The 18,242-nt window shown below is 43.6% G+C and overlaps 1 protein-coding gene across 3 annotated transcripts in view; it reads left to right on the top strand.

The window, feature by feature from the left end:
* AGPAT3 (1-acylglycerol-3-phosphate O-acyltransferase 3) overlaps nt 1–18,242 on the top strand; it is a 95,297-nt gene that overhangs the window by 169 nt on the left and 76,886 nt on the right. The window lies entirely within an intron of this gene.

Here is an 18,242-nt window from a genome sequence, read left to right as displayed (position 1 = left end):
CCCCGGCGGCGCCGGGGCAGCGCCCCCCGCCTCGGTGCTCCCGCGGGCGGCGGCGGCTCCACCGGGCGACCCTCTCGAAAGGCCCCAGCGCGCCGCCCCCCGCTGCGGCGGCGGCAGGAGGAGCCGCGCCGGGCCCCCTCGGTCCGGCGGTGCCGGTGCCACCGGTAGGCGCAGCCCTTTGTGAGCCGACGGGCGGGGGGGTGCCGGCCAGGCCGGGCCCGGCGGCGGGGGGTACCGGGGGTGGGGGTGGGATGCGGTGCGGGGAAGGGCACAATGGTCCTGCCGGCGCGGCCGGGGGCCCCGGCTGAAATGCATCCTCCCCGCCCGGGTGAGATGGACGCCCTCCCGGGGGGCGCGGAGCGAAGGAGGCGCAGGCTGGCGGCTCGCTGCTGGGTGGGTGGCAGCTGGCCTCTGTGGGGAGGGAAGGAGGGATGGGGGGAGGGATGGGGGATGGATGGATGGGTGAAAAGTGGGAGATCGGTTTAAAACAAACAAACGAGAAAAAGAAGGAAAGCCTGTTTCTGAAGAGCCAGGCTGTACCTGGGTGCAGGGCTTGCAAGTGCAAGATGGAGAAGAGCAAACCCAGTTGGTCTGAGACCAGCAACCAAATCGGATGCTGTTGTGCCTGGATTCTGTTCGGATGATGCTGATGGATTTAATGAGCTGCCCACCTAATGTGTAGGCTTCTAAATCAATAAGCAGGTTAATTATCTCTTTATAGCTTTTAATACATTGTATTCTAAGGGAACTTTTGTGTTCAGACTTTTACCTACTTGATGCCTCACTTGTATATTCTTCCCCTCCAGTATTTTTTCCTCTTTGAATCTTCATCTCCCCTCCTTGATTAGGTAGAGAGCAGGTGCGGAACGAGAAAGGAAAGCGGCAGAGTTTGCAGTAATCTTGCAGCTCCTTCTTCAAACAATAATAATCTCATTAGCTCACCGTGTTATCAGACTCATTAATTTCAAGTCCAAAATAAACTTCGCGGCCTTTCCCCCTCTCCCTCTCTAAGGGAAATAGGCTGGAGGCCAAGAGCGCGTGTTTGCCATTGGTGAATTGCTGATACGTACAAGCATGTTTGGGAGTAAGGCGGTAAGCTCTCCACTTGTCTCAGCAGTGCTCCTTTCGCAGTGACGTTCTTCACTTGAGGCTCTTTGCTTGAACTACGGGTGGTTTGAGTGAAGTTCAGCATAATCACAGATAGGTACGTGTATTTTTTTTTCCCCCAAGCTTGATTCTACGAGCAGTAAAACCCGTACAGTTTCCATTCACTTTCTTTCAAGACGGCAGCTGTATATGAGATGATGAAGTTAAATGGAGTTGTTCTTGTAACCTGCAATGAACTTGCTCTGCTGCGGTGAGCGTTGGGCTGTTACAGAGCTCCTCCTGCCGTGAGGATTTTAAGCATAAATATTGTGGTCTTTCCTGTAAATTTCACAGGAGCCTTGGGTTTTGGTTCCCGTCTGTGTACTCTAGTGTTCTTCCCCTTCACGCCTACTGTTACGGAACCTTTGCGATTAAAATCACGTGCATTCCGTTCAATACCTTTTTCCAACCTTTTTTTAAGGGCAATCTTACATACTCTAAGAAGATCTCATTACCCCTCTCTCTCTCGATTCCCACCTTCACCTTTGTACAACTGTACACACACTTAATTGGAGAAAGCAGGATAGAGAACAGTTGGTCTCCAAATATAGCTTGAATTCAACAAGCACAGGAAAAACACCTGACCAGATTGTCCCTGCTGAGCACGATTAAAATGGCAGGGCTACTTATCAAAACTTTGTACTGCAGTTTCACAACACATTGCAGACAGCTCATTCGAGGATGCGGGAGCTGTACCTCAACAGGGCTGAAAAAAGAATGGGCTTTAGTTGAGGTAATGTTGGAGAGAAGTAAGGAAGCTATTTCCTCTTCCCAGTGTGATTTCTTTTATCTCTGAAGAGATGCGTTAACAAACAGGACAAAATTCCGCTTACGATTACAGGGAACTCTACTAGCACAAAGTGTATGTTCTCTTCGCAGCCAGAGCCAAAGCTTTCTGCCCTGTGTTAATCTTCTTACAAAATGAAACTATGGCATAGTCCTGCACTAACTTAATTTTTTTTTCTTTCTGCCCCTGTTTGCAGAAAGATGCATTGTTTTCAAATCCTAAATGGTGTTTTGTTTACTTACAAAACTGTTATGGAATAATTGGATTTGAGGCTTACATTTTGTGGGGAACTGGTGTGAATAAAGTATTGCTGTTAACTCTAATGAGTTCACCTATACTAAATTTATGATAGCCATAAATTACGGTAGGCTGCTTCTATGCTCTATACAAATACAAAAAGCCCCAAGAAAGGTTGCATTCAGTCTCACTCCTTTGGCTTATTAGAACATAATTCTTGATAGGAATCGCCAAGATACTGACAAAGAAACTTAATTATCATCTGTAATAGCTAAAAATGTCCTATTCTTTCACTGGGTTTTTTTAGTGTTAATACTGAGTGTTGGTGCATGCGTATTAGTCTGTTTATAGTCAGTGCCTGAACAAAGAACAGGTGACTAGGCAATGGGTACCCTTAATATTACAAGATAAAGAACAAAAGAAATGACAAAAAGCAAAGGGAACCCAAAATTGCGTTGTATCTCAGACTGTTCAACCACCTTCTGGTGCGGAGCCCCTAATAATAAGGATTCGCTGCCTACACTTGCGTTTCAGGCTAAGACCAGGGAATGTTTTTTCTGTGGGTAGTTCTTAAGAAGTAATCGATACCATCTTTTTTAAGTAAAACTAAAAGGAAGGGAATGGAGAGGCATTAGAAGGCGTTATCCAAATTTCTTGTTTACCTATGATATTAACCAACATAAAATGAGAAAAAGAAGCACTAATCCCAAGGCCTCTGCCACATGCGTGATGAAGATACTTTAAAAAGTGTTACATTAAAATCAATCTGTCATCTGATACGTGACCACGACAGGATTCCAGGATTGAGTTAGCACCTAAGCTGGGGGCTGATTATCACTAGGGCACAGGCACCTATAAGTAAAATCAGGATAATCTAGGAAGTGTTTTAATTTGTTGGTGCACCAAACCAATAACCTCTGCTTCCTGTTTTGGTTTACTAATTGCAGAAGTCCAAATTTCAAATGGCTAAAAAGGAAACATACATATACCTTTTTTTTTTTTTTTACGGACCTTAAATTGATGGATACTTATGATTTACCTGTAAAATTTCCTCGTGCCTCCGATTCTGGTCGCGTTTAGGAGCGTGCGAGACGTGACAGTGATGAGAAGCTCGGCACTTAGAGCTGCTACACACACGTCATCGCAAAAATGAAAGACATGCTTGTCTGTCTTGCAAAGACTGATCTGTGGGCGCTGCCTTTGGATGTGGTCCTTCACAACAGCACCTCCTTCTGCTGTGTCTTCGTCTGTAGCTATCTAACCTTGCACGGGTTAACATAACCGTGTGGTTTAGTAGACAGGATGTTCATCTTGGGGAGCAGGAGGCTTGGGTTCTTGTCCTTGTCCAAATGAGTATTTGGTGATGTAAAAAGGAACCAAGAGCCACAGTGACTCATTTTCTGTCTGTAAAACTATGAAAAACCCATACAGTTTTAGTAGGAAAGGGCAGTGACTGGCTGTGCCAGGGTACCCTGGTACATTACCAAGGAAGTGCTGGGTGAAGGTTATGATACCTTCCAGGGAAAAGGCAAGGAAAGCTGTATAGAAATGAGGTACAGCTCAAACTATGTGAGGATGCTGCCCATCAAACTCATGGGCAAAGGAGCCAATCAGCCTCACCTTTCTGTTGAATGCCTGTGTTTTGTGAGGGGGTCGGTATAGTCTTGGCACCCTGAACTTTCCCCTAAAGTTTTTGATTTCTACCAGACATAAACCTGAGGAAAGCTGGGATTGATGGTACATCTGCTTGCTGTGTGCTATTGGTAAATCAGCCCAGCTGCTCATGTTGGCTTTTTTTTTTTTAGTCTCCTGTCTTTACTATTCTTGGGCACGCAACTTTCTCAGTGCATTTTCTAGGGAGAGCAGGCATGTAATTTTGGGCTGCCAATTCCCTTGGGAATCAGGGAACTTGAGACTGGCTTTGTAAGGCTTGTTACTGCAATGCTGTATTTTTGGAGGAAAGCTAGGATGAAATAAAGGCAAGAAGAAGCTTTCTGTCACATCTTGCATGGGGAATGAAAGCTGGTGTACTGACTAGTCCTAATACTGTTGTTTGTCTTGCAGTAGTATCAATAATGTGGTGTTTTCTTTCCAAACAGAAGTTGTGGTCTATGTCCCAAAAAGCTTAAAGATCCTTTGAAGCTTTGTGTAGTGGAAATGGTAGGTGTCTCGGACAGATCAGGTTCCTCTCTAGGTACAAGCTTGTTGCCCAATTGTGATTTCCAATGTAGTTTGAGACTGCTTGAACCACCCCCCCTCCCCCGTTTGTCCTTGAAGTAGGTGTTGAGCTCCCTATGTTTTATGAGAATGAAGGGGCACAAAGATTCCTTAGACATCTGGAGCGACCCACTAGAAATTTTCCTTACAGAAGTGGTGGATCTCAGTGTATGGCAGAACACTTAGTATCCAATTCCTAGTCTGTATTTGTGTATTCATGGGAAAAAAACTATTTAAAACCTTTACAATGTTTCTGCGTCAGTGTTAAGAGCTCTTTAATGGTCAGGAGTAAGCGGTATGACATTGGCCCCTTTCTGTGTGTAGCACCTCTTCTGCATAAAGACAGAATTTCTCATTTACTGTAAAGGAAAGGGATTTCAGGGAAATTTTTAGTTGCCTCCCCCCCCGTTGTTGTTCTTGTACATTAGCACTACTGAGGTAATTATAGTGTGTGCGTTAGGATCCCCGACAGCCTAAACTGAGTTCTTTGTCAAAAATACAATGTTTCCCTTAATTAAGAAAGACTGGAAACAGCACCTGAATCTATTAATTAAATAGTCAAAGCTGATATCTGTTTAGGATATAGTAATAAGCAAACCAAAATACATTTCTGACTAACATGCTGCCCAGAGTAATGAGCTTCTGTGATGCCTTTTTGTGGAGAAAAATAATATATTGGTGCTGCAACTGTCACACACGCACGGTCATGCAAAATTCATGTGAGATCTTTCCAAGTTCTATGGTACTCAGAACAATAGCCACTATTTCTTCTTCAAAGCTTTCCAGAGATGTTAAATAATCCTTGTGACAACCCTATGAAGTGACTATTGTAGTAAGTTTTTATGGATGGCAAACAATTAATCGGCATTGTCTCCAGCTGTACTGCCAAAGTGGGATTTTCAAAGTTGCTTGCTGCTAAAACTTGTGGGTGGGTGAGCGTGTCTTTCTGCCTCTTCTGCTAGCTGTGCTGATGAAAACATTTTGCAGATACAGTGGTTGTGAGCATGCAGGTGCGTACATCAGGCTGGACCCTTTGTATCCTCATAAAGGATGAATTTAGCTTGTTCTAAAGTATTCTGCCCATGTTACTGGCATCACTTCTTGGAGGAGAGATGTGCAGAACTGTTGCCTGTGCTGATGTCTGTAAAGTTTGTCTGCATGTGAAAGTTGAGTTGCTCAGACTGACTTCAGGGCACAAGTTTGCTAATTTGTGGGATGAAGTCCTTGTCAGACTCTTCTCGGCAGGCTCTTGCCAGGCTGGCCTTGCTCAGGATTATGAATTGGCTTGAGGTTGGACTCCTAACTCCCTTGGATCCGAAAAGGCTTCAAACTCAGCTGTTTCCTCTGCTGTGTGAACAATGGCGGTATCTGCAAGCTGGAGGAGGTCTGGATAACCAGGATGTAAGTTCTTGTTCAGGTCAGACCAGCATTGCTGCTTTTCTTCGCAGCCTGGCTTTGGTTGCTGAGATATGCGTGTGTCGTCTTCTCTTCCACCAGCTCTGCCTGCTGCCCTTCCAGGAGTTATAAATGCCACAGCAGATGGCTTGGGGAGGCAGTGTCTCTAATTACTGTCGCAAGATTTGCCTAAGCTTGACTCTGTTCAAAGAATGCTTTTTTTTTTCCCCTGGAGATTCCAAGTTATCGGTACTTCAAATGCAGATTTGGTCTTTTCAGGGGAACAGGGTGGTGGAAATGCGTGCATTCTGTGCTGGTTCAAAACCAGCCTGTCTTTCGTCTTAATGTAATTCATATGATGGTTTAGTGTTATCAGTTTTCAGTCTCCTGCTGGGTCAGCTTTCAGGTTCCTGGTAGTGATAAAGGCTAGACTGCTTATGGACCCGAATTTTGATAATGGTTGACACACCATTAAGTAACACAGCTATAATCAGTTTATTTCATAAAGGTAGGTTTTTAAACCCATTAGCCTGACTGGTAGCCTTCCATCAGGTTTCAGTGTGAATGTTGTTCCTCTTCCTGGCTGAGCAGAGATGAGCAGCTATATGGTTGACACATGCATCTTTAATGCCTAATGCAAGCATTCATTTCCCAGTGGCAGTTGTGATTGATTGAGCCAATGTTTCACTGCACAGTGTGTACTTTTCCGTGGGCCCCTTTGCTTCAGATGCCTTCCTGCAGGCTTGGGCTCTCTACCAGCATGTCTGAGCTGAACTTCTCCTCTTGCATCCATCTAATGCCTATAGCCCTTGGGTTATTAACCGTAGAGCCAGCCTCTGCTTTAAGTTTGAGTTGCAAGAGGGCTGAAACCAAAGAGAAAGGCAGGCTTTAATTTTCTCGAGGTCAGCGAAGATGTTGTGACCCAAACCACCCAGGCCCGCTGAGCAGTGTTGTTTTTCCTTCTGGTGGTCACGGCAGAGGGTGACACCTCTGGTTCCTCCGGCAGCTTCCTGGGGTTGCTCACGGTACAGAGGGTTGGAGCCCGTCTCTTCCTAGGGAACATGAGGCTCTCGTCTCTATTTCAAGGATTTATTTTTTTTTATTAATTCACTTCGCCTGTAAAGTACCTTTGGCTAAAATTATAAGCAGCAGTGGGAATTTGGGCCAGATTCCCGATCCTTACCAGTCCCCCCCCTTCCAGTGAAATATTCTCATTACTGGGACCATGGGATTGAGGAGGCTCTTGGTATTTTGTGTTTTGAGGTTTTTATCTTGTCTTTCGCTTTCCTGGCCAACCCATGGCAGGGGGACAGTGCTATCCCTTTTGGCAGTCTCTGCTCATAACTAACCCTTCTGAAACTTGTAAATGTTTTCCACATTGAATTCGTGTGTGGTATCACTCTTATCTGTGGAGAGGACAACTGTAGTAGTTGTGTTTCATATATAGCTAGTGCTGCCATAAGGATGTTTACATGATCTCTCCTAAGAATTGAGAATGCTTAATCTGAAATATGATGTACCTTGAGTAATTCAGTTTGCCTTTTGTTGTCTCAAGTTGAATTGTTTTTGATGGTGGAAACTGAACCAGCTAGCTTAACTCTCCAGTTGCATTTTCCCCAATGTCTTTCTGTGATGGTACAAGACCTATCACTGCCAAATGCTGCTGGATTGCTTTCAGGCTTTCATGCCCCAATACTCATCAGAAAGCACTCAACGAGCCCCCCGCCCCTGCCGCTGTGAAAGGACAGAGTTTGCCTTCATTTTCTAACAACCTTCCAGTATGTCTTAAGCTGAACTGCGAAGGCAGTGGCGCTGCTTCTACCTTGAAGTGCCTTGGCTGCAATAGCTAGGCACTGGGAGGTAAGGCAGCAGCAGGGTCGCAATATGCTTGTCCGGGTCCTCTGCTCTTCCCTGGCCATTGTTTGCTGGCTGCTGACGGGGATATGTTGTGAGATGGGGTGGACCTTGGCTCTGACCTGGTACGGACATGCTTGTTTGCTGCCAGGGTCCTGCTCAGGCCTAGAAAAGGCATTCAGCCTTGCATTTGAAATGGAAACTTTGAAGCAATGCCATGTTTTAACCAGCTTGCTTGTTGCAGCTGTAGCTGTGGCTGTGAATTGAGGACTATAACTTAATTCATGGGAAAGGTTTTTGGAGCAAATAGTCTTAGAATGAAGATGTGTCTGTTAAACACATATGTATGGTATTAGATGTATACTGCTAGCAAGCTCTCCTGAGTGCAGCTGTGCCTATACCAAAGCCCTCTTGATGGTACTTGTCTTTTTTTTAATTTATAAGCTTTTGCTAGCAACTTACCAATATGGAAATAAGGTTTACTGGCTGAGAAGTTTCATTTCAGTCTGTACGAGAGGTTTTTTTTTTAATGGTATGCTCCAGGACGCTGCTGGAGTAGCATATTGGCTTTTCAGTAGTAATATCATGCTGGACAAAGAGAGCTGACCGAAGTAGTGGTGATATTAAAGGGTATTTTATGTAGTAGCTTGGAAAGCGGGTTTTGTAGCTTTCCAGGATCCAAAGGTATCACTAGCTTTACTGGGAGATAACAAGTTTCTGTGTTTTGCTGCTTACCTGATGAACTGGCATTCAGAGCATAGTCTTGGTTATATTTCACAGTAAAAACCGCATAGACAGTGTTCATCGTCACTGAAATAACAGGACCTGCTGTATGCAACCCACTATGAGCCTTACCTCATTCAGGTAACGTGCCTGTACCTTTCTTTATGGCAAAAGAAAGTGGTATAATCCTTTCCTTTCTTTTTCTTTTGCATTTTTTGGAGGTGTCAATTTTTTATGTCCTAAACCTTAAACGTTTTCTACAGATGCAGTGATCTCAGCATTTGTAAAGCACCCATATGGCAGGTCTTCTTTGAAGGTTGAACCTTTGGTTTTCTTTCAAGGCATTATGGGTGGAAAGGCAGTACTTGGCATCCACCTGCACTAATTCTTCTGCCACCAATTCAAAAGCTGTCTTGATGGATCCTAAAGGAAGCTATGAACTACTGGGAAGGATTATCTATGGAAAACTTGGCTTGCTGGGCCTGAGAAAGGCAGAGGATGTGTTTTTGTATGAGGGAAACAGGCAGAAGCTTTACTGCACCTGGTGTTGCATTTGACATTAGCGCTAGTTGCTCTCCACACTTGCTGCTGCTGCAAAGGAAGGCACATCCACTGAGGACATAGCTGGGTTTATAATGGCAGAGTGAAGACTTATTTTTCAGTGAAGAAACATCCAAAAAGAATGTGGGTTTCAGATTGGTTTAATGAGCATTTCCTTAGTTGATTTATTTTAATAAAACTTGCCTAGATGGCTTTTTTAATTGAATATTTAGCAAGTTGAAAGCAGGCATTTTACTGTCTCTCTTTAATTTGTGCTGATAGGTGGTTTAGCATAATTATTTTTTAATCTCCTTTTTAAAAGTATGGTGCCCTCATCCTCTTGACCCTTCTCCTTCAAGAAAAAGTGGATTTAATTTGTTTGCAGAGAAATGTCTACTGTATCACTGCTCTGTGACAAGGAGGTGTGTGGGACGGGTGGGCTTGGTGACAAAATTGCTGCCTTTTAAAGTGATGGGTTCAGGCCAAAAAGCTTTAAGAATGGTCTGAAGCATACTGTGGTGTTTGTAAGCCCCTTTTCTGAACCTCATGAATTCAGTTCTAAATATGAACCTTGTAGCATTACGCAGACGCTTTGGTTTTACTGGGTGACCTAAAATAACCACCTTACAGCTTTCTTCCCTCCCCCCCGCCCCGGCTCCTCCAGCAGGCCTGTCCTTTTCTTGATCAGCATTAACTTTCCTGAGAGCTGGGTCCCTAAAGAGGGAACAGAGCCATATTCTTTTGTGTTCAGGTTTCTGCCTGATCCAGTGTGGGGAGTAGTGGAATAGTGGAGTACTCCTGGGTGGGAGTATTTTGTCACAGGGCAGATAAAACTGGCTGCTTACCTCCCATCTAGTTGACTCCTTGCTCCTTCCCAGTGCAGTAGGAATATCAACAGTGAGAAAAGGTTGGCAGCATCTTTTCTAGTGGGATTGCAGTTTAGTCTGGAAGGGAGGAGTCCATTTGCTGGTACTCTTAATCCCTCTCTTTGAATAAGATCAACCACAGCAGTCTCAATTTTTGGATATCATTGCCTAAATTTCTTTGTGACTCTGTACTTATGCTGGAGTCTCTTCTTTAATGCTATTCATTAACACAGCTAGGTTGGCAAAACATCTAAGGGGAAGGAAAGCCCTAGGCTTGCCTGTATTCCTACCAAATACATGTTTGGATACTAACCAAAAGTCTAGTTCTTCCACTTAGCAGTTTGCAAACTTGAACATGAGTCAGTCTCAGGTGGTTGCAAAAAAAAAAAACAACAACAACCCCAAACCCTTCCCTTCTCTCTGGCCCCAAAAGAAAAAAGCAAGCACACTAGATGGGGATACACGCACACTCCTGCCAAATGGTTCTACTAAGCATGGGCTATGGCATGCAACTGAAGGCATCACCTTTTAAGAAACACCTTTTCCTGCAGACAAAGTTGTAGGAAAACTTGATTGAAAAAATTCATAAGTATGTCTAGAGAACATTACCAAAAGGAAGGCTTACAGAATGAAGGTTGTTCTACGTGGAGAACACCTGAAAGCCTGCTGCAGGAGGAGAAGGGAGTGAACTGCTCTCTGTGCCCACTGTAGAGAGGACAAGTAGTTATGGATTTAAGTTGCAGAAGGGAGAGCTGGAAAGCTTTGGAAAAAACTTTTCATTGCCAAACGGGAGTTATGAAATCTCTGTTGCTGGAAAGAACTCAAAAAGAAAAGATCCCAGCAGATGCCTGTGGGAAGGGTTGGGGTTTGGTGCTCCGGCACTGGGGACCAGAGTACTGGCTCCCTGGTGGGAAATGCACCCTTGCAGCCTTATGAGATGTGGGCAAGGGGCAGGGAGGAGCCAAAGAATGTAAGTTCTGGCTGTCCCTGCTCATCCTTTATGTTTCTGTGAAAAAACAAAACAAAACAAAAACCCAGGGTGGGGGGCAAGAAACCAGCGTTCATGATAGAGAAGTTAAAGGTGATGAAGAAGCTTAGCTGTCAAAGATTGGGGACAGCCGGTGACCTCAAAATCCTCTTCAGCTGCGCACATGCAATATTATTTTGGTAGAGACTCATGGTCCAAGCCTGCTCTGCTCTAGGAGCCTTGCATGCTGTGAATTCCAGCACAGGGCAATGCTGATCAATCTGTGCATCGGACTGAATGACCCCGGGAAGGGTATTGGTATTTTCTGTGAAGGGGTCCTTTCAATTAGTGGCTGCTTCATATCTCCCTCTTCAAGTGTGAAAATGATTCACTTGCGGTCCACATTTGTTCCATGCAGAAGGTGGAGCAAAGCCTTGAGGATGTTGATTTTACAGATCAGCCTCAAACTGGAGCCTGAACCCAACTACCGCAAAGACTGTGGTGCTCATTTCCTTTGGCTTGCTATTTGTCAGCCATTCAGCTCTCAGTGAGTTTCTGTGGCACAGAATTAATTCCTGACGACCAGCCAAAGTACCTTAGGGTTGCTCTGGCCAGAAGTGGTAACTGCCAGCAACGCGTGGAGGGCACTAAACAAAAGCTGAAAGGCTGGGTAAACCTCATTCAGAAGCTAGCTGGTATGTGCCCGCAGAATTTCAATGCAAGTACGGGCTCTCTCTACAACAGAGTACTGCTTGCTTTTTTGGTGTTACAGACATTGCACGAAGCTGGTGGGTGCTGAAGTAGTTTTGCAGAATGATAGGCAATGAATTAAAATCTGAGTCAAATTCCTGGCTCCCTGTACTGGCAAATGCTTTGCTAGCAAGTATTAGAGATGAAGTACCAGAAAATTTATGGACTGCGATGGTCTGTCACTCTGTACGGACAGAGAAGAAATACCATCCAGCTTCCTGAAATGCTTTCTTTTATATGTAGTGCACCTAAAATTGTTTGGCAGGACATATGGTCTTTACATGTTGGTAAAACACAGGCGATCTAGGATGCTGCACACAGGGAACTTGTTGTTCTTTGAGGTCTCTCCCCAGCAATGGCCAGTGCCGAACCTCGGCAGTGCTGAGCTGTCATCAACTGTGTCTGAAAAACTGAGCAGAAGTGTGTATATCTTTAATATAAATGAGCCACAATTTGCCTCCTTATGACCACGAGGAACTTCAGTCTTCTGTCGCTGACTATGGAGCATGTGCCTAGGTAGGAGAGACAGAACTAAGATAAATTGAGTTTCTATTGAATGACTCAGTAGCTGTTGGGGGAATTTGTAATGCGCTGCTTTTTAAAATGCCATATGCTCTTTTGAGAGGGGAGCCCTGCTGTGTTTCTGCCTTAATTCCAGAACAACGTTAAAATGGGATTCTGTATGTTGGAAGCATTTTGGATGTTAATTTGGTGAATGCACCCTGTATCTTGGAAGACACTGTCTTTTGCAGATAATGTAATATTTGGAGTTCACAAATCTGGTGTAATCCGGTAGAATTACTCCTATGAGAGAGGATATAAACAGCAGAGGGCGAGTACCTGTACTTTGCAATGCACGTTTGCTCTGGCTAGCCAGTGAGTCCTCATTAGCTATGTGCTTCTAAAGCTGAGAATAATTGTTACACAAATTAAAAAGTTACTGCAGTGATACAGGCCCTCTCTGCAGGGGTGTCTGTCCAACAACAACTGTGTGTAACAGGTTCCTGCAGTGTCAAGCACATGCAACTAGGTAACAAAGTGGGGATTTTTTGCCCCACTGAGTCTTTTGCTTGAAACTTTAACTTGCAGATCTTCTCTAGAAGAGGATGGATCTTCTCAGACAGGTGAATTTGTGCATCTCCAACTTACCTTGATCTCGTGCTGTAATTTTCTCTTGTTCACCACCTCCTCTTCTTCCTCGTTTCGTCCTACTTCTTGTGAGTTTTGTCAGGGCTCTTTTTTAAGCATTTGATTCAGTTGCCAAATTACAGTAATGAAGAAGGTAAGTTTAATGCTGCGTTGCATGGTAGATGAAGTAATTGTACTAGCAACGCTTAATCTTTGTGTATTTCATTTTTGTACTTCCAGTGTAATTAGATCAGGTTTTCTTTATTGTACCTCTAACCATTTTTCTTCTGTACTAAACATACCTGGGGAAGGGAGGGGAAAGAGGAGGAACATGAAGGGAGTGAAAAGGGCTTTTAACTATCCCTGGGTTTTCTTAGATGTACGTTTACGTAAGTGTCTCTGTCTCAGGTGGGGGCTGCGGTTCTTGTCTCTCAAGCCCGTCGTGTACATAGCCAGCAGATCTGCATGTAACAGTAACCTGAATTCCATGTTTGGGTAGATGCTGCCATTATTTCGGCTATGAATGAAGCTCGTGGGTTTTTTGGAAGGGGTCTTGGCTGAAACAGAGGGTGTGAGGAGAGGTGCTAGAGGGGACTGTTGCAGGTTCATCAGTTCAAGCCATTGCTTTCTGGGACTCCATGTTGCCTGCTTTGCTCCAAATTCCTACAGTGCATCTCTCCTGGTCTTGCTTACTGCTTCCCAGGACCTGTCTTTTAGACCCTGAATTTGCTTTTTTTCAAATTCTACTTCCTCCACCATGAACTCATGGAGCTGTTTCTGCTGCATCCTCCACCCTGTACCCCGCCAAGGCGCTTTCCGCTGCTTTATCAGAAGGTGAGAGGCTAGCACTGTTATCTGGAGGGCTCTCACAGGCATTTAAGAGCTGCTGCCCATTTTTTAGGATGGCAATATCTCTTCTTTTTCTCAGGAGTCCTAGTTTGCTGCTTCAGGTCTGGATGCAATCCTAATTTATGTAGAGATCCTTTTTTAAGACTTGTTCAGATGTGAGCACAGACAGCTTTGAAGTTCTTGCAATGGAAATGATAGTTTCTTTGCATGGAGGGAGCTGTGTAAGCTTGCTAAAGACCCTGGTTATATTGGCCAGTTCTTGACTGCAGCCTTTTTAGTTGTTTGGTGAGAGGTTATTTGGGGAAGGGGACTGTATGATCGGGTCAAAAATCAAACTTAAGCCAAGGCTGATGATTTTGAGTGGGTATGTTTTGGTTGCTGGGTATTGCTCACGAGAGAAGTTGGAAGAACTGAAGTGCTCAAACTGATTTTTACAAGTGGTATTTCCTGTTGGCAATTTGTGGCTTTCCTGACATGGCTTCATTTCAGATTCCTGAAGACTAACTTCTGTTTTGTATTTTGTTTCTGTTTTTGCATTTGTACTTTTGTCTAACAGAAATGCTTTAGTGAAAGTAATAAAGCCCAAAGGGGAACAAAACCATTTCCTTTTGGCTTAGTGTGGTTTTTTCCCCCTATATATCAGCTATAGCTATGTTTTGTTTTGACCTATTTCATTCCTGGTATTAATCTGAAATTTTAAGTTCTGCAAACAAGCAGTATAAACTTAATAAAACACTCAGGTAAGATAAGGTGGAGTACTTGGAGCTTAAGCCATACTTAAGTCACCTTTGTTCATAGTATCATGGTTCACATCAGCAATCGCAGTGGTCTTGGAGAACAGGGTAGCAGCTCTGTGCAGGTAGAAAACACTTCCTGAAAGTGTGTTTATCAGATAGCTAATGTCTATAGTTAATGTCTTTTGATACCTAAAAACATTTATTGAGTTCATAATATATGCTCTTTCATATTGGAGCCTGATTTTGCTCTTCTTTTAATAAAAAGAAACTGCCATGATCTCTCACAAAGTGATAGTGGGAAATAGTGTTGTAAATCCCTTGATGTGTTGTGAAAGCCTAGTCCTTTCAAGCTGCCATCTTCCATTTGCTTTCTGTGCAGCTCAGTTTTTAGTGTGTGCTCTTCCACTTGCAGTCGCTATTCTCAAAAGTTTCTTCAGTTAATTGTCAGACCGATACCATGCAAAGTATTACACATATTTACTCTGAGAAAGCAGCTTTCTCTCCTGCACGTGGAAATTGTGTGGCCATCCACCAAATGAACTGGCTTGAAGGGGTAGGATGGAGGGACTGGGCTGATTCTGATTCCGTTTGTAATCTTCTCTGCTTCTCTGCTGTAGAGACTAATGGGGTCACTCAGGTATCTGGACATCTAACGTCACTTTAGGCACCCTAGGCTATTTCTCCTGGACTAGAGGCACCACTCTCAAAGGGTATAGGTTTCCCAATGGTCTGGTGTCACGTCTGCCAGTCCGACATGTACCTTGGAAACAGCCTGTGTTTAGAAACCTAGATCTCTTCCATAACTGTTGGTAAGCATTTCAAGGAACATTTTTTTTTAATGCCTGTTAACCTAGAAGCCTTCATAACTAATGGATCTTTCCTCAAATCTCAGTTGTCTTTTCACCTTCCTGCCTCAGTGTTTGTCTGTGTTTAAAGCCAAAACCTTCAGATGCCAATAAGCAAACACACACACACATAAGTGTGAGTTCAGTTTGAGATTATTTGACTCTCGTGAAGATGTAATTGCATTGCTATAAAACTTTTAAAAGTTGCCCTGAAATGAAGATTTCAGAGTAATCTATAATAAAGGAATGTTCCGTGGGTTCAACATTGCAAAAATGCAGATGTCTAAGCTTATGACTAGTGTGCCTTCAAAGATACAACCTTATGGGACTGCAAGTGCTGTAAACCTTTAGAAGACATGCAGATGTGGTGCTTAGGGACATAGTTTAGTGGTGGACTTGGCAGCGCTAGGTTAACGGTTTGACCTGATGATCTTAAAGGTCTTTTTCCAACCTAAACGAGTCTATGATTCTGTGATTTTCACTGTTGGCAGGATCAAGAATTTTATTATGCATTAAATCGTTTCTAAGCAGCTGACCAAAGTAGTGTCATATTGTTTGCTTTCTTCCTGGTTTCTGGCCACAGTGTCATACTCATTTTAATGAAATAGCGTGCCTCTGCTATGATGAAAGCAAAATGAATAAGGTAGTGAATGGACTGGTATGGTGAGATTTGTCATGTGTGTGTGTCCTGTTTCCCACTGACCTTTAGCACAGTACTTCCAAACTAATAAATACAGTGGAACACTGTGTGATCACTTTGTAATAAATCTGACATTCTAAAGAAACAAGAAAACATCTCCAAAGGTTTCCATCTTTGGAAGAATATTTGTCATATGAAGAGCAAAGTCATTCCCGAGCAAAAAGTACTTGCATCTCTGCGCTTTCCAGTCCGCTGTTATTCATCAAAACACTCAGATGTACGTTTAAGTCCTATTGATTTCAAGATTCCCATGTGTCCTGAATGAGGCTGCTTTATTATTATTAACATAATTGTTCGTAAGGAGTATTTTGGATTTTGATAAAGGGGCCATAGTTGAAAAAACACCTAAAACAGAAAATGAGAACCATCTTGAGATGTGGAAAGAATGATTAGTGAGAATATTAAGAGAAAGTCCAGCCTCTGAAAAGCAGTCCCATCAATGATGTAAATTCAGGCAAGATTCATGGAGTCTCTGAATGTTGTTGATCTCGATAGCTGAATACTTATCTGAAATGAAGGTGATGCAGGTTGCTTGGTCACTAAGCATTCAGTTTTTATTAAAACTCCTTGTGTGTAGGTGCATATAGATGGTCTACATAGATTCAGTTGTTTATTATTTTGAGTAAGAATTTGATGTTTTAAATAGCTTTCTAGGAGGGAAGAAATACAGTGGAAAGAGAGAAGGGTTCTTTTTAAGTATATATTCCTTTTCTCTTAATTTTTTCCATGTCCAAGAGAAAGACAGGAGCATAGTTGGCTGTTTTTAAGAATCAAGCAATAGGCAGAGCTTTATGCCTAGAAATAAACAATCAGAAACCTTCCACCCAGCTCTGTAATGTATGCCCATCTCTGTAGTAACCAGCACTTCAAATGGTGTTTAATCCAGGTTATCGCACTGCTGTAAGCAAACATACTTCCCTTTGTCTAAAAATCAGCGAGTACCTTGTATATGGGTCAAAATATATTCTAGTCACCAGTATGTAAATTGAAAAGCAAAAAGTCTTACTTATGACAGCATGTTATAACATTATAACGAAATGGGTAAATAGTACTCTAATTTCCGCTTTCTAAATAGTTCAAAGTGTGTTTGAGGATTGTAATCAAGTGCTGCTTTGTGGCAAAACAAACCACAGGCTGTGGGGCTGAGTATGCTTCCAGGGGCTGGATGTAGCTTGGGTAGGAGGCGGCAGTGGAGCCTGCAGCACTGTGGTTGGGGCTGGGCGGTGGGGCAGGTCGCCGGATTGAAAAATCAAGTGTGGCACCTGGCAAAATGCCCTTGTGAGAAATCATATCCGTTCCTTCTGACCGTAAAAAGCACTGAAAAAGAGAAATCTGTTTGTACTGACTTGTGCCAGTCAGTAAAACTTGCTAAAGTCTATGACAATATTTCTCAGATTCATTTGTCTCCGTATGAACAGTGCCAGGGCTGGACTCATCAATCCAGGGGGCATTTGTATGTTTGCTTTACCTGTGCACTTTACCCTGATTATGTGACTTTTCAAAATGGTATTTATATTTTAAGCAACATGAGATTGCGGCTGGATCTTTGAAGGATGCGAGTGGTGTTGCACACACAGAAGAGTCAGTCAATACTTGCTGTTTCTCTCCGGATGAGCTCTGCACCAGCACAGGTTCGCGCCAGCCATTTTAGCAATACCTTCCTAATATTTTGACACACTAGCGGCGCATGTGGCTGGGCACATCTGGAGGTGGCAGGGTGTGTAAACATGCAAGCATCTGACCAGCTGTCTCTTGTGCTGGTGATGCCATGAGGTGATTCATCTGCAAAAGAGCCCTGGATGAAGGAGAACACATGAACATGGAGTCGGCCATCCCTTCAGGCCAGTGAGCCTGAGCGGTGGGAGGTTAAGCCTTGTGAGCCGTGTGAGGGGCAGGTGAAGTCCTGGAGGCCCTGGCCCGTCTGGGTGGTGTGTGGTTCCCCTGCTTCTGAAGCAGCAAACCCTGCGGCGAGTTGGCCAGCAGCGCTTCTCATGGACCTCTCTGGGGCCCACGCCTGCCTGCTTAGGGTCTGCAGGTCTCTGGTGCTGCAGGATTACCTGTTATCTGGCACGAATGGTGCAACCTTATTTCTCTGTTTGCTAAAAGTGGATTTGGATTTGATATTTTAAGATGATGATTGTGCTGGGCAGGGATGTGAAGCTAGGAACTTGCAAAAGAAAAGCTGTAATGCCCCTAGGTGTCTCCTCTGAAGTGTGCATGAGTTCTTAATCCACTTACCACTGAATACACTATACTTAAGATGCTCTGTCAACATAGAATTTCATCTTCCATGTGCCAATGAATATTTTAACCTTTAATTATTAACATTGTTTTATTGGTTTTTTTTGGGTTCCGTATTTCTGAAACAGCAATCCTTTTTTAAATCCACTTAAAAAATGCTGTCTTTACATATGAATTTCTGTTTCTCATGAGGATAATGAGACTTTTTTGCCTCCCATGATATATGGAAATAAACGAATGCGATGGATGTAGAGAGGCAT

Source organism: Phalacrocorax aristotelis, chromosome 1 (genome assembly GCF_949628215.1).
Source record: "Phalacrocorax aristotelis chromosome 1, bGulAri2.1, whole genome shotgun sequence".
NCBI lineage: Eukaryota > Metazoa > Chordata > Aves > Suliformes > Phalacrocoracidae > Phalacrocorax > Phalacrocorax aristotelis.
This window is presented reverse-complemented; position numbering and strand designations above follow the sequence as displayed.